The following is a 13,414-nucleotide window of genomic DNA, read 5'->3' on the forward strand; positions in this document are numbered from 1 at the left end:
TTAACCTCCGAATCCGTAAAGAGTTCTTCCTTGACGTTTTAAGGCATAAACAACATCCATAGCGGTAACGGTCTTGCGTTTAGCGTGCTCTGTGTAGGTTACAGCATCACGAATAACATTCTCTAAGAAAACCTTCAGTACACCTCTGGTTTCCTCATAGATAAGGCCAGAGATACGTTTGACACCACCTCGTCGAGCAAGACGCCGAATAGCAGGTTTTGTGATTCCCTGAATGTTATCACGAAGAATTTTTCGGTGACGTTTAGCACCTCCTTTTCCCAATCCTTTACCTCCTTTTCCGCGTCCAGACATATTGATATAGTTGCGTACAGAACGAGTACAAAAACAACGTTTGAGTTAACAGAATTCAGACAGCTTTAAAAAGAGGCCATAAAATTACCTACTGCTCGTGGAAACACCCTAATTAACCAATAGAGTTGCGTCATTACAAAATGTTCCGAACATTTTGTACATTTTTTTAAGTAAAACTGTAGTTTTTTTAAAAATTCGTGGTCTTAATGTTTCAGTAAGGCAATAAATTTGGCATCGTTGGAATTCGCCAAACCTTCTGCTACTTACTAAAAAAAAAAAAAGTCAAAAGCTTTTGTGTATCAGAAGATACAGCCGTTTTCCCGTAGCCAAAAAACACAGATTTTATAAAAATGTTAAAGTAATGAGCGTAATGTCATTATGCAGCCAATCAGAAATTACTTTCTTAGCACCAATCAAATGGTTTGTTTTGAACCTTAGCTGTCAATCAATATGAGAAATAAAACTTTGGCGCGATAGTGCATTTTAGACCGTCTTGTGTATCCGTACTACATCGACTTCTTAAAATATGGCTCGTACAAAGCAAACTGCACGTAAATCTACTGGAGGAAAGGCTCCACGAAAACAACTCGCCACTAAAGCTGCGAGGAAAAGCGCACCAGCTACTGGAGGAGTGAAAAAACCACATCGTTACAGACCTGGTACAGTTGCTCTCAGAGAAATCAGAAGATACCAGAAGTCAACCGAGCTCTTGATCCGCAAGTTGCCTTTCCAGCGTCTTGTGCGAGAAATTGCTCAGGACTTCAAAACAGATCTGCGATTCCAGAGCACAGCCGTTATGGCTCTGCAAGAGGCTTCTGAAGCGTACCTTGTTGGCTTGTTCGAGGATACTAACTTGTGTGCCATTCACGCAAAACGAGTTACAATCATGCCTAAAGACATCCAGTTGGCAAGAAGAATTCGTGGGGAACGTGCCTAAGCATCTTACCAAACAAAAAACGGCTATTTTTATAGCCACACATCCATAAAAAATATTACGGCTAGCTTTTTATATCAAACTTTGTCCTGCTTTCTGTTTAAATTTTATGCTACATAAAAATTTTATGCTACATAAAGTTTGACAATGTTAAAAATATGAAGGGCAAGAAAAGTAAAAGCAAGAAAATAAGAAATTTAAAAACGAAAATACTTAAACTTAGGGAATCTAATCTTAAATTTACTCTTTTTTAACTGTTTAAGTGACTTAAACAAGTTTAACTTTGTACCAAGATAATGTTTTTTTGTAAATGTGTGGCTATAAAAATAGCCGTTTGTTAATGTAATAGCCAGATACACACAAATTATTTTTTTGCGGTCTTCTTTGCTGCCTTTTTGGGAGTCTTTTTGACCTTCTTTGCTGCAGGTTTTTTAGCAACAGGCTTCTTTGTGGGTTTCTTAGCTGCTGGTTTCTTAGCCGAGGCTAATCCTAGCTTTTTTGTTGTCTCTTGCTGCGTTACCAGCCAACTCCAATATCTCAGCAGATAAATATTCCAAGACGGCTGCTAAGTAAACTGGTGCTCCAGATCCAATTCGGTTAGCATAGTGCCCTCTACGAAGGAATCTATGCACTCTACCGACTGGAAATTGAAGTCCAAGTGTTAACGAAATAAACTTTACTCGTTTTTTCATCATAAAAATAGGATCGAAATCATGTTTTTTTAACCAATCATAATTAAGTATTAAACAAAAGATTTTTTTTTTAACCAATTAAATTGCGTATCGGCGTTTTCGGATCGAATTCGATCCGATTTTTTTACTTATAAACAAAAAGTTTTGACTTGCAGTTTAATGCTTATTTACAAGTTAAGTAGCAAAAATTTTTAACCATGTCTGACGCAGCAGCTAAAGGAGGAAAACAGGCACCTAAAGTAGCCAAGAAAGGTGAAAAAAGAGCCGGCAAAAAAGGAGGAAAGATTGGTGGAACTGGTGAAAAGAAACGCAAGAGAAAGAGAAAGGAAAGTTATGCTATTTACATCTACAATGTTTTGAAACAAGTTCACCCAGATGTCGGAGTTTCAAGCAAAGCTATGAGCATCATGAACTCATTTGTCAACGACATCTTTGAGCGCATTGCTTCCGAAGCTTCGCGTTTGGCTCTTCAAAACAAAAAGTCGACCATCTCTTCTCGTGAAATTCAAACCGCAGTACGTCTTCTCTTGCCTGGAGAACTTGCAAAACACGCAGTCAGTGAAGGAACAAAAGCCGTCACAAAATACACAAGCAGCAAGTAAACCAACGTCTACCAAACACAAACGGTCTTTTTTAAGACCACACATCTTTAAAAAAACATTTACTTGGCGTCACTACAAGTTAACCGAAGTTAATAAAACTTCTAAATAATGTGCTTAAGAACACTAGCCTACATTTAAAATACTTCCCCATGTGTGTGTGGATTAGCTTCACTTTTCATACGTATTATTAGCTGTACTTGCAGAAAAGACAAGTACATTGATCCATGTTATTGCTTACATTTAACTTAACCCAGCTTTTCACGGAAACACTCCCAGGCAAATTAACCCTACAAAGTATTTCTAAATTTTTTTTGTGTCATATATGACATAGTATCGTATAGCAATAAATGTAACTGTGACAAGACTTTACACATTGTGTAATTTGGAAGCGTGCACAAAGTAATGTTTTAAAAGATTTGTGGCTATAAAAATAGCCGTTTTTGTTGAGCAATGACAACGCTTAACCTCCGAATCCGTAAAGAGTTCTTCCTTGACGTTTTAAGGCATAAACAACATCCATAGCGGTAACGGTCTTGCGTTTAGCGTGCTCTGTGTAGGTTACAGCATCACGAATAACATTCTCTAAGAAAACCTTCAGTACACCTCTGGTTTCCTCATAGATAAGGCCAGAGATACGTTTGACACCACCTCGTCGAGCAAGACGCCGAATAGCAGGTTTTGTGATTCCCTGAATGTTATCACGAAGAATTTTTCGGTGACGTTTAGCACCTCCTTTTCCCAATCCTTTACCTCCTTTTCCGCGTCCAGACATATTGATATAGTTGCGTACAGAACGAGTACAAAAACAACGTTTGAGTTAACAGAATTCAGACAGCTTTAAAAAGAGGCCATAAAATTACCTACTGCTCGTGGAAACACCCTAATTAACCAATAGAGTTGCGTCATTACAAAATGTTCCGAACATTTTGTACATTTTTTTAAGTAAAACTGTAGTTTTTTTAAAAATTCGTGGTCTTAATGTTTCAGTAAGGCAATAAATTTGGCATCGTTGGAATTCGCCAAACCTTCTGCTACTTACTAAAAAAAAAAAAAGTCAAAAGCTTTTGTGTATCAGAAGATACAGCCGTTTTCCCGTAGCCAAAAAACACAGATTTTATAAAAATGTTAAAGTAATGAGCGTAATGTCATTATGCAGCCAATCAGAAATTACTTTCTTAGCACCAATCAAATGGTTTGTTTTGAACCTTAGCTGTCAATCAATATGAGAAATAAAACTTTGGCGCGATAGTGCATTTTAGACCGTCTTGTGTATCCGTACTACATCGACTTCTTAAAATATGGCTCGTACAAAGCAAACTGCACGTAAATCTACTGGAGGAAAGGCTCCACGAAAACAACTCGCCACTAAAGCTGCGAGGAAAAGCGCACCAGCTACTGGAGGAGTGAAAAAACCACATCGTTACAGACCTGGTACAGTTGCTCTCAGAGAAATCAGAAGATACCAGAAGTCAACCGAGCTCTTGATCCGCAAGTTGCCTTTCCAGCGTCTTGTGCGAGAAATTGCTCAGGACTTCAAAACAGATCTGCGATTCCAGAGCACAGCCGTTATGGCTCTGCAAGAGGCTTCTGAAGCGTACCTTGTTGGCTTGTTCGAGGATACTAACTTGTGTGCCATTCACGCAAAACGAGTTACAATCATGCCTAAAGACATCCAGTTGGCAAGAAGAATTCGTGGGGAACGTGCCTAAGCATCTTACCAAACAAAAAACGGCTATTTTTATAGCCACACATCCATAAAAAATATTACGGCTAGCTTTTTATATCAAACTTTGTCCTGCTTTCTGTTTAAATTTTATGCTACATAAAAATTTTATGCTACATAAAGTTTGACAATGTTAAAAATATGAAGGGCAAGAAAAGTAAAAGCAAGAAAATAAGAAATTTAAAAACGAAAATACTTAAACTTAGGGAATCTAATCTTAAATTTACTCTTTTTTAACTGTTTAAGTGACTTAAACAAGTTTAACTTTGTACCAAGATAGTGTTTTTTTGTAAATGTGTGGCTATTAAAATAGCCGTTTGTTAATGTAATAGCCAGATACACACAAATTATTTTTTTGCGGTCTTCTTTGCTGCCTTTTTGGGAGTCTTTTTGACCTTCTTTGCTGCAGGTTTTTTAGCAACAGGCTTCTTTGTGGGTTTCTTAGCTGCTGGTTTCTTAGCCGAGGCTTTCTTTGTGGCAGGCTTCTTTGCTGCTTTCTTTGGCGTGCTCTTCTTTGCTGGCTTCTTTTTTGGTGTACTTTTCTTTGCAGTAGGCTTCTTTGCCGTTGGCTTTTTTGCTGCGGCCTTTTTCTTAGGTTTTTCTTTTTTTACCTGACCTAGCTTGAATGATCCAGAAGCACCAGTGCCTTTAGTTTGAATCAAATCGCCTGATGTTACTCCTCGTTTAAGAGCCATTTTCAGATGATGATCTGAGTTTTCAGCAACTTTGTAATTTGCATGAATATATTTTGTAATAGCTTGGCGAGATGAACCACCGCGTTCCTTTAGGGTAGCGATAGCAGCCTTGATCATGTCCACATATTTAGGGTGATCAGCTGTCTTCTTTGCAGCAGGTTTCTTCTTGGGTGCGATTTTCTTTGGAGAAGCTGCTTCACTCATTTTTAATGTTTTCTTACAACAATCCAACGATAAACGATGCTTGTTATCACAGTAGAAGTATACTAAACATTACCGTGTAAATGAGATATAATTTAAGACGGTGCGAAGTATGCGGACGTAAAAGTACCACTCCCGGGAATTGATTTGGCGCGAAAACAGAAATGTGTGTTTCTGTACATCGTATAATGTCCGTTTTGGGTGCCGCGACTATGCGAAAGCATGTTAATTTTTATTTGTAGTACGACGCAATAGTCTGCAAGAGAAGCTGCTGGAGTTTGAGGTCTTCAGCATTACATCTAGTCTGTTAATTTGGGCTTCTTCCGCGCTCGTGTTAGGATTTTCATAAAGCGTTCTTTGGTTTGCGTTGCGTATGTCGGCCTACATCATCGACACGGCCTGTTTCCGGCTATTAGGAGCAATTCATATATTGGGCACTGCGTTTCGACTTTTTTATTAGACCACAGTAAAAAAATTCACTCACAGAAGTCCCTTTCTTTCATGGCTACAAACACGAAGAATTCTGTCGTAAGTAAAACGAATGCGCAAGCCAAAATGACGATGGGGCGAAGTCATAAGCATGGCCCTGTGGCCCAATGGATAAGGCATCTGACTACGAATCAGGGGATTCCAGGTTCGACTCCTGGCAGGGTCGCACTGTCGCATTTCGGCTGCATGGTCTACTGTGTAACGCGCGCGCACGTTCTGGCGTAATGCGTTGATAAACGGAATGTACGCAGACATATTGGAAAGTAATATCACGCACTTAGTATCGTCGCCTTTGTTAGCATTCATGTAAGTTACCATCCACTCGCTACAGTCGCTCTCCATCCTACGGCTAAATCAACAGCCGTGATTTTTACTATGTCGCCGTCCATCCGTACGCGGTGACAGTTGTAAGCTTTACAGTAACGTGACATGCTCCACAAGCAGTTACGGTGTGTGGACGATGCCTATCATGGCAACGCTTGTTCTTTATCGCTTCTCGGCCTAATGGCTAAGATCAAGTGTAGTATCTGTTCTTATCAGTTTAATATCTGGTAGGCCATTCTCTGAATGGTCAGTATATTAATCTGATTTTTGGCCTTGGGTCATGGAGGTGGATTCATTCACGCCGTGACCACGGGTTGCCTTGGTGTTGCACTATTACCGATGGCGGCCCACATAAGCAATAAAAGAATAATAGCAGTCCTCTTTCCGACGGCACTCTGCATAGTCTACGGCGGGAACAAAACGCGTACACTGGGGGAGAATACAGCCTATGCCCCGCGACACGGCAGTTTATAACACACTCAAGCCACAAGCATTAACAAACTTTGAAGGGTACCCTCATGCTACGGTGCAGTTCCAACTCATACTTACCTGACGGGGAAGTAAAGACTGATCAATGAGGGTTTTCTTCCAGAGTGAGGCTCTTGCATTGCACTACGCTTGGGCTGACCTCTGCGATTACGGCAAACGTCAGTAACTCGACCGTACAATTTCTGGTAGTGGGGGCCTACGTCCGCGCTCGCCCCCTCCTTAAGTCAAAATGAATGAGCTTAGAAAAGTTGCGCGGCCAAATGTCGGTGGTGACTTAAACGCTAAGGTAAAACCTCGCTTGGCTGTTACGAAACGTGATTGCGATATAAGTCCTCGGAAGGCGGCGGAATTTTATTTTATTTGCCATTCCGTCAGGGTTATTGGATGATCGGCAATAGATCGAGTTTGTATGCATTTGAAAGCTCTTTTTTCTCGTACTATCACCTGAAAATGTCGTAGGAAAATGTCATAGGAAACACTTTCAACAACCGCCACGTTCCTTAATTGTTATAACAAGAAATATATCACAGCAAATGAAAATGAAAAGCCTACGACACCGGGAGTTCCCAGGCGGTCCCCCATCCAAGTACTATCCCGGCCCGACGATGCTTAACTTCCGTGATCAGACGAGAACGGGTGTGTTCATCGTGGTATGGCCGTAGACATTAGTAGGTGCAAATACGTGCAATTTATTTTGACGTTGTGATCAAATTTTTTTATTTAATTTCTTTGAGTTACTTAGGACAAGGCGTATGCATGGATTATCTATTAGACTTTAAGGTTATAGTTTTGTGAAAAAAACAATGTTTTTTTAAAGATGTGTGGCTATAAAAATAGCCGTTGTTTTCTGAGTGTAGCGGTTTACTTCTTCTGTCCTTTGTCGTTCTTCTTTGGGAGTAAGACAGCTTGAATGTTTGGCAAAACACCACCAGCTGCAATGGTTACACCGCTCAAAAGTTTGTTTAATTCTTCATCATTACGAACAGCCAATTGTAAATGTCTTGGAATAATCCTAGCTTTTTTGTTGTCTCTTGCTGCGTTACCAGCCAACTCCAATATCTCAGCAGATAAATATTCCAAGACGGCTGCTAAGTAAACTGGTGCTCCAGATCCAATTCGGTTAGCATAGTGCCCTCTACGAAGGAATCTATGCACTCTACCGACTGGAAATTGAAGTCCAGCTCTTGAGGATCTTGTCTTGGCTTTAGCCTTAGCTTTTCCACCTTTTCCACGTCCAGACATAACTGCGATTTGATTTGTAAGTTAATACAAAAACGTACGAATATTTAACGTAAGTGTTAACGAAATAAACTTTACTCGTTTTTTCATCATAAAAATAGGATCGAAATCATGTTTTTTTAACCAATCATAATTAAGTATTAAACAAAAGATTTTTTTTTTAACCAATTAAATTGCGTATCGGCGTTTTCGGATCGAATTCGATCCGATTTTTTTACTTATAAACAAAAAGTTTTGACTTGCAGTTTAATGCTTATTTACAAGTTAAGTAGCAAAAATTTTTAACCATGTCTGACGCAGCAGCTAAAGGAGGAAAACAGGCACCTAAAGTAGCCAAGAAAGGTGAAAAAAGAGCCGGCAAAAAAGGAGGAAAGATTGGTGGAACTGGTGAAAAGAAACGCAAGAGAAAGAGAAAGGAAAGTTATGCTATTTACATCTACAATGTTTTGAAACAAGTTCACCCAGATGTCGGAGTTTCAAGCAAAGCTATGAGCATCATGAACTCATTTGTCAACGACATCTTTGAGCGCATTGCTTCCGAAGCTTCGCGTTTGGCTCTTCAAAACAAAAAGTCGACCATCTCTTCTCGTGAAATTCAAACCGCAGTACGTCTTCTCTTGCCTGGAGAACTTGCAAAACACGCAGTCAGTGAAGGAACAAAAGCCGTCACAAAATACACAAGCAGCAAGTAAACCAACGTCTACCAAACACAAACGGTCTTTTTTAAGACCACACATCTTTAAAAAAACATTTACTTGGCGTCACTACAAGTTAACCGAAGTTAATAAAACTTCTAAATAATGTGCTTAAGAACACTAGCCTACATTTAAAATACTTCCCCATGTGTGTGTGGATTAGCTTCACTTTTCATACGTATTATTAGCTGTACTTGCAGAAAAGACAAGTACATTGATCCATGTTATTGCTTACATTTAACTTAACCCAGCTTTTCACGGAAACACTCCCAGGCAAATTAACCCTACAAAGTATTTCTAAATTTTTTTTGTGTCATATATGACATAGTATCGTATAGCAATAAATGTAACTGTGACAAGACTTTACACATTGTGTAATTTGGAAGCGTGCACAAAGTAATGTTTTAAAAGATTTGTGGCTATAAAAATAGCCGTTTTTGTTGAGCAATGACAACGCTTAACCTCCGAATCCGTAAAGAGTTCTTCCTTGACGTTTTAAGGCATAAACAACATCCATAGCGGTAACGGTCTTGCGTTTAGCGTGCTCTGTGTAGGTTACAGCATCACGAATAACATTCTCTAAGAAAACCTTCAGTACACCTCTGGTTTCCTCATAGATAAGGCCAGAGATACGTTTGACACCACCTCGTCGAGCAAGACGCCGAATAGCAGGTTTTGTGATTCCCTGAATGTTATCACGAAGAATTTTTCGGTGACGTTTAGCACCTCCTTTTCCCAATCCTTTACCTCCTTTTCCGCGTCCAGACATATTGATATAGTTGCGTACAGAACGAGTACAAAAACAACGTTTGAGTTAACAGAATTCAGACAGCTTTAAAAAGAGGCCATAAAATTACCTACTGCTCGTGGAAACACCCTAATTAACCAATAGAGTTGCGTCATTACAAAATGTTCCGAACATTTTGTACATTTTTTTAAGTAAAACTGTAGTTTTTTTAAAAATTCGTGGTCTTAATGTTTCAGTAAGGCAATAAATTTGGCATCGTTGGAATTCGCCAAACCTTCTGCTACTTACTAAAAAAAAAAAAAGTCAAAAGCTTTTGTGTATCAGAAGATACAGCCGTTTTCCCGTAGCCAAAAAACACAGATTTTATAAAAATGTTAAAGTAATGAGCGTAATGTCATTATGCAGCCAATCAGAAATTACTTTCTTAGCACCAATCAAATGGTTTGTTTTGAACCTTAGCTGTCAATCAATATGAGAAATAAAACTTTGGCGCGATAGTGCATTTTAGACCGTCTTGTGTATCCGTACTACATCGACTTCTTAAAATATGGCTCGTACAAAGCAAACTGCACGTAAATCTACTGGAGGAAAGGCTCCACGAAAACAACTCGCCACTAAAGCTGCGAGGAAAAGCGCACCAGCTACTGGAGGAGTGAAAAAACCACATCGTTACAGACCTGGTACAGTTGCTCTCAGAGAAATCAGAAGATACCAGAAGTCAACCGAGCTCTTGATCCGCAAGTTGCCTTTCCAGCGTCTTGTGCGAGAAATTGCTCAGGACTTCAAAACAGATCTGCGATTCCAGAGCACAGCCGTTATGGCTCTGCAAGAGGCTTCTGAAGCGTACCTTGTTGGCTTGTTCGAGGATACTAACTTGTGTGCCATTCACGCAAAACGAGTTACAATCATGCCTAAAGACATCCAGTTGGCAAGAAGAATTCGTGGGGAACGTGCCTAAGCATCTTACCAAACAAAAAACGGCTATTTTTATAGCCACACATCCATAAAAAATATTTCGGCTAGCTTTTCATATCAAACTTTGTCCTGCTTTCTGTTTAAATTTTATGCTACATAAAAATTTTATGCTACATAAAGTTTGACAATGTTAAAAATATGAAGGGCAAGAAAAGTAAAAGCAAGAAAATAAGAAATTTAAAAACGAAAATACTTAAACTTAGGGAATCTAATCTTAAATTTACTCTTTTTTAACTGTTTAAGTGACTTAAACAAGTTTAACTTTGTACCAAGATAATGTTTTTTTGTAAATGTGTGGCTATAAAAATAGCCGTTTGTTAATGTAATAGCCAGATACACACAAATTATTTTTTTGCGGTCTTCTTTGCTGCCTTTTTGGGAGTCTTTTTGACCTTCTTTGCTGCAGGTTTTTTAGCAACAGGCTTCTTTGTGGGTTTCTTAGCTGCTGGTTTCTTAGCCGAGGCTTTCTTTGTGGCAGGCTTCTTTGCTGCTTTCTTTGGCGTGCTCTTCTTTGCTGGCTTCTTTTTTGGTGTACTTTTCTTTGCAGTAGGCTTCTTTGCCGTTGGCTTTTTTGCTGCGGCCTTTTTCTTAGGTTTTTCTTTTTTTACCTGACCTAGCTTGAATGATCCAGAAGCACCAGTGCCTTTAGTTTGAATCAAATCGCCTGATGTTACTCCTCGTTTAAGAGCCATTTTCAGATGATGATCTGAGTTTTCAGCAACTTTGTAATTTGCATGAATATATTTTGTAATAGCTTGGCGAGATGAACCACCGCGTTCCTTTAGGGTAGCGATAGCAGCCTTGATCATGTCCACATATTTAGGGTGATCAGCTGTCTTCTTTGCAGCAGGTTTCTTCTTGGGTGCGATTTTCTTTGGAGAAGCTGCTTCACTCATTTTTAATGTTTTCTTACAACAATCCAACGATAAACGATGCTTGTTATCACAGTAGAAGTATACTAAACATTACCGTGTAAATGAGATATAATTTAAGACGGTGCGAAGTATGCGGACGTAAAAGTACCACTCCCGGGAATTGATTTGGCGCGAAAACAGAAATGTGTGTTTCTGTACATCGTATAATGTCCGTTTTGGGTGCCGCGACTATGCGAAAGCATGTTAATTTTTATTTGTAGTACGACGCAATAGTCTGCAAGAGAAGCTGCTGGAGTTTGAGGTCTTCAGCATTACATCTAGTCTGTTAATTTGGGCTTCTTCCGCGCTCGTGTTAGGATTTTCATAAAGCGTTCTTTGGTTTGCGTTGCGTATGTCGGCCTACATCATCGACACGGCCTGTTTCCGGCTATTAGGAGCAATTCATATATTGGGCACTGCGTTTCGACTTTTTTATTAGACCACAGTAAAAAAATTCACTCACAGAAGTCCCTTTCTTTCATGGCTACAAACACGAAGAATTCTGTCGTAAGTAAAACGAATGCGCAAGCCAAAATGACGATGGGGCGAAGTCATAAGCATGGCCCTGTGGCCCAATGGATAAGGCATCTGACTACGAATCAGGGGATTCCAGGTTCGACTCCTGGCAGGGTCGCACTGTCGCATTTCGGCTGCATGGTCTACTGTGTAACGCGCGCGCACGTTCTGGCGTAATGCGTTGATAAACGGAATGTACGCAGACATATTGGAAAGTAATATCACGCACTTAGTATCGTCGCCTTTGTTAGCATTCATGTAAGTTACCATCCACTCGCTACAGTCGCTCTCCATCCTACGGCTAAATCAACAGCCGTGATTTTTACTATGTCGCCGTCCATCCGTACGCGGTGACAGTTGTAAGCTTTACAGTAACGTGACATGCTCCACAAGCAGTTACGGTGTGTGGACGATGCCTATCATGGCAACGCTTGTTCTTTATCGCTTCTCGGCCTAATGGCTAAGATCAAGTGTAGTATCTGTTCTTATCAGTTTAATATCTGGTAGGCCATTCTCTGAATGGTCAGTATATTAATCTGATTTTTGGCCTTGGGTCATGGAGGTGGATTCATTCACGCCGTGACCACGGGTTGCCTTGGTGTTGCACTATTACCGATGGCGGCCCACATAAGCAATAAAAGAATAATAGCAGTCCTCTTTCCGACGGCACTCTGCATAGTCTACGGCGGGAACAAAACGCGTACACTGGGGGAGAATACAGCCTATGCCCCGCGACACGGCAGTTTATAACACACTCAAGCCACAAGCATTAACAAACTTTGAAGGGTACCCTCATGCTACGGTGCAGTTCCAACTCATACTTACCTGACGGGGAAGTAAAGACTGATCAATGAGGGTTTTCTTCCAGAGTGAGGCTCTTGCATTGCACTACGCTTGGGCTGACCTCTGCGATTACTGCAAACGTCAGTAACTCGACCGTACAATTTCTGGTAGTGGGGGCCTGCGTCCGCGCTCGCCCCCTCCTTAAGTCAAAATGAATGAGCTTAGAAAAGTTGCGCGGCCAAATGTCGGTGGTGACTTAAACGCTAAGGTAAAACCTCGCTTGGCTGTTACGAAACGTGATTGCGATATAAGTCCTCGGAAGGCGGCGGAATTTTATTTTATTTGCCATTCCGTCAGGGTTATTGGATGATCGGCAATAGATCGAGTTTGTATGCATTTGAAAGCTCTTTTTTCTCGTACTATCACCTGAAAATGTCGTAGGAAAATGTCATAGGAAACACTTTCAACAACCGCCACGTTCCTTAATTGTTATAACAAGAAATATATCACAGCAAATGAAAATGAAAAGCCTACGACACCGGGAGTTCCCAGGCGGTCCCCCATCCAAGTACTATCCCGGCCCGACGATGCTTAACTTCCGTGATCAGACGAGAACGGGTGTGTTCATCGTGGTATGGCCGTAGACATTAGTAGGTGCAAATACGTGCAATTTATTTTGACGTTGTGATCAAATTTTTTTATTTAATTTCTTTGAGTTACTTAGGACAAGGCGTATGCATGGATTATCTATTAGACTTTAAGGTTATAGTTTTGTGAAAAAAACAATGTTTTTTTAAAGATGTGTGGCTATAAAAATAGCCGTTGTTTTCTGAGTGTAGCGGTTTACTTCTTCTGTCCTTTGTCGTTCTTCTTTGGGAGTAAGACAGCTTGAATGTTTGGCAAAACACCACCAGCTGCAATGGTTACACCGCTCAAAAGTTTGTTTAATTCTTCATCATTACGAACAGCCAATTGTAAATGTCTTGGAATAATCCTAGCTTTTTTGTTGTCTCTTGCTGCGTTACCAGCCAACTCCAATATCTCAGCAGATAAATATTCCAAGACGGCTGCTAAGTAAACTGG

At 40.1% G+C, this 13,414-nt stretch overlaps 8 non-coding genes across 8 annotated transcripts; 6 read left to right on the forward strand and 2 right to left on the reverse strand.

The window, feature by feature from the left end:
* Window positions 1-5,741: 5,741 nt before the first annotated feature.
* On the forward strand, window positions 5,742-5,814 carry Trnar-acg (transfer RNA arginine (anticodon ACG)). The gene has a single exon. It is a non-coding gene; the product is annotated as a tRNA-Arg (tRNA).
* A 322-nt stretch (window positions 5,815-6,136) lies between these two features.
* Window positions 6,137-6,328, forward strand: LOC130661219 (U2 spliceosomal RNA). The gene has a single exon (XR_008988412.1). It is a non-coding gene; the product is annotated as a U2 spliceosomal RNA (small nuclear RNA).
* A 185-nt stretch (window positions 6,329-6,513) lies between these two features.
* LOC130660475 (U1 spliceosomal RNA) lies at window positions 6,514-6,678 on the forward strand. Its single transcript, XR_008987674.1, has one exon. It is a non-coding gene; the product is annotated as a U1 spliceosomal RNA (small nuclear RNA).
* A 328-nt stretch (window positions 6,679-7,006) lies between these two features.
* Window positions 7,007-7,125, reverse strand: LOC130658213 (5S ribosomal RNA). The gene has a single exon (XR_008985429.1). It is a non-coding gene; the product is annotated as a 5S ribosomal RNA (ribosomal RNA).
* Window positions 7,126-11,593: 4,468 nt separating this feature from the next.
* Trnar-acg (transfer RNA arginine (anticodon ACG)) lies at window positions 11,594-11,666 on the forward strand. Its single transcript has one exon. It is a non-coding gene; the product is annotated as a tRNA-Arg (tRNA).
* Window positions 11,667-11,988: 322 nt separating this feature from the next.
* On the forward strand, window positions 11,989-12,180 carry LOC130661220 (U2 spliceosomal RNA). The gene has a single exon (XR_008988413.1). It is a non-coding gene; the product is annotated as a U2 spliceosomal RNA (small nuclear RNA).
* A 185-nt stretch (window positions 12,181-12,365) lies between these two features.
* On the forward strand, window positions 12,366-12,530 carry LOC130660173 (U1 spliceosomal RNA). Its single transcript, XR_008987374.1, has one exon. It is a non-coding gene; the product is annotated as a U1 spliceosomal RNA (small nuclear RNA).
* A 328-nt stretch (window positions 12,531-12,858) lies between these two features.
* On the reverse strand, window positions 12,859-12,977 carry LOC130658214 (5S ribosomal RNA). Its single transcript, XR_008985431.1, has one exon. It is a non-coding gene; the product is annotated as a 5S ribosomal RNA (ribosomal RNA).
* Window positions 12,978-13,414: the final 437 nt, after the last annotated feature.

Source organism: Hydractinia symbiolongicarpus, chromosome 9 (assembly GCF_029227915.1).
Source record: "Hydractinia symbiolongicarpus strain clone_291-10 chromosome 9, HSymV2.1, whole genome shotgun sequence".
NCBI classification, from domain to species: domain Eukaryota; kingdom Metazoa; phylum Cnidaria; class Hydrozoa; order Anthoathecata; family Hydractiniidae; genus Hydractinia; species Hydractinia symbiolongicarpus.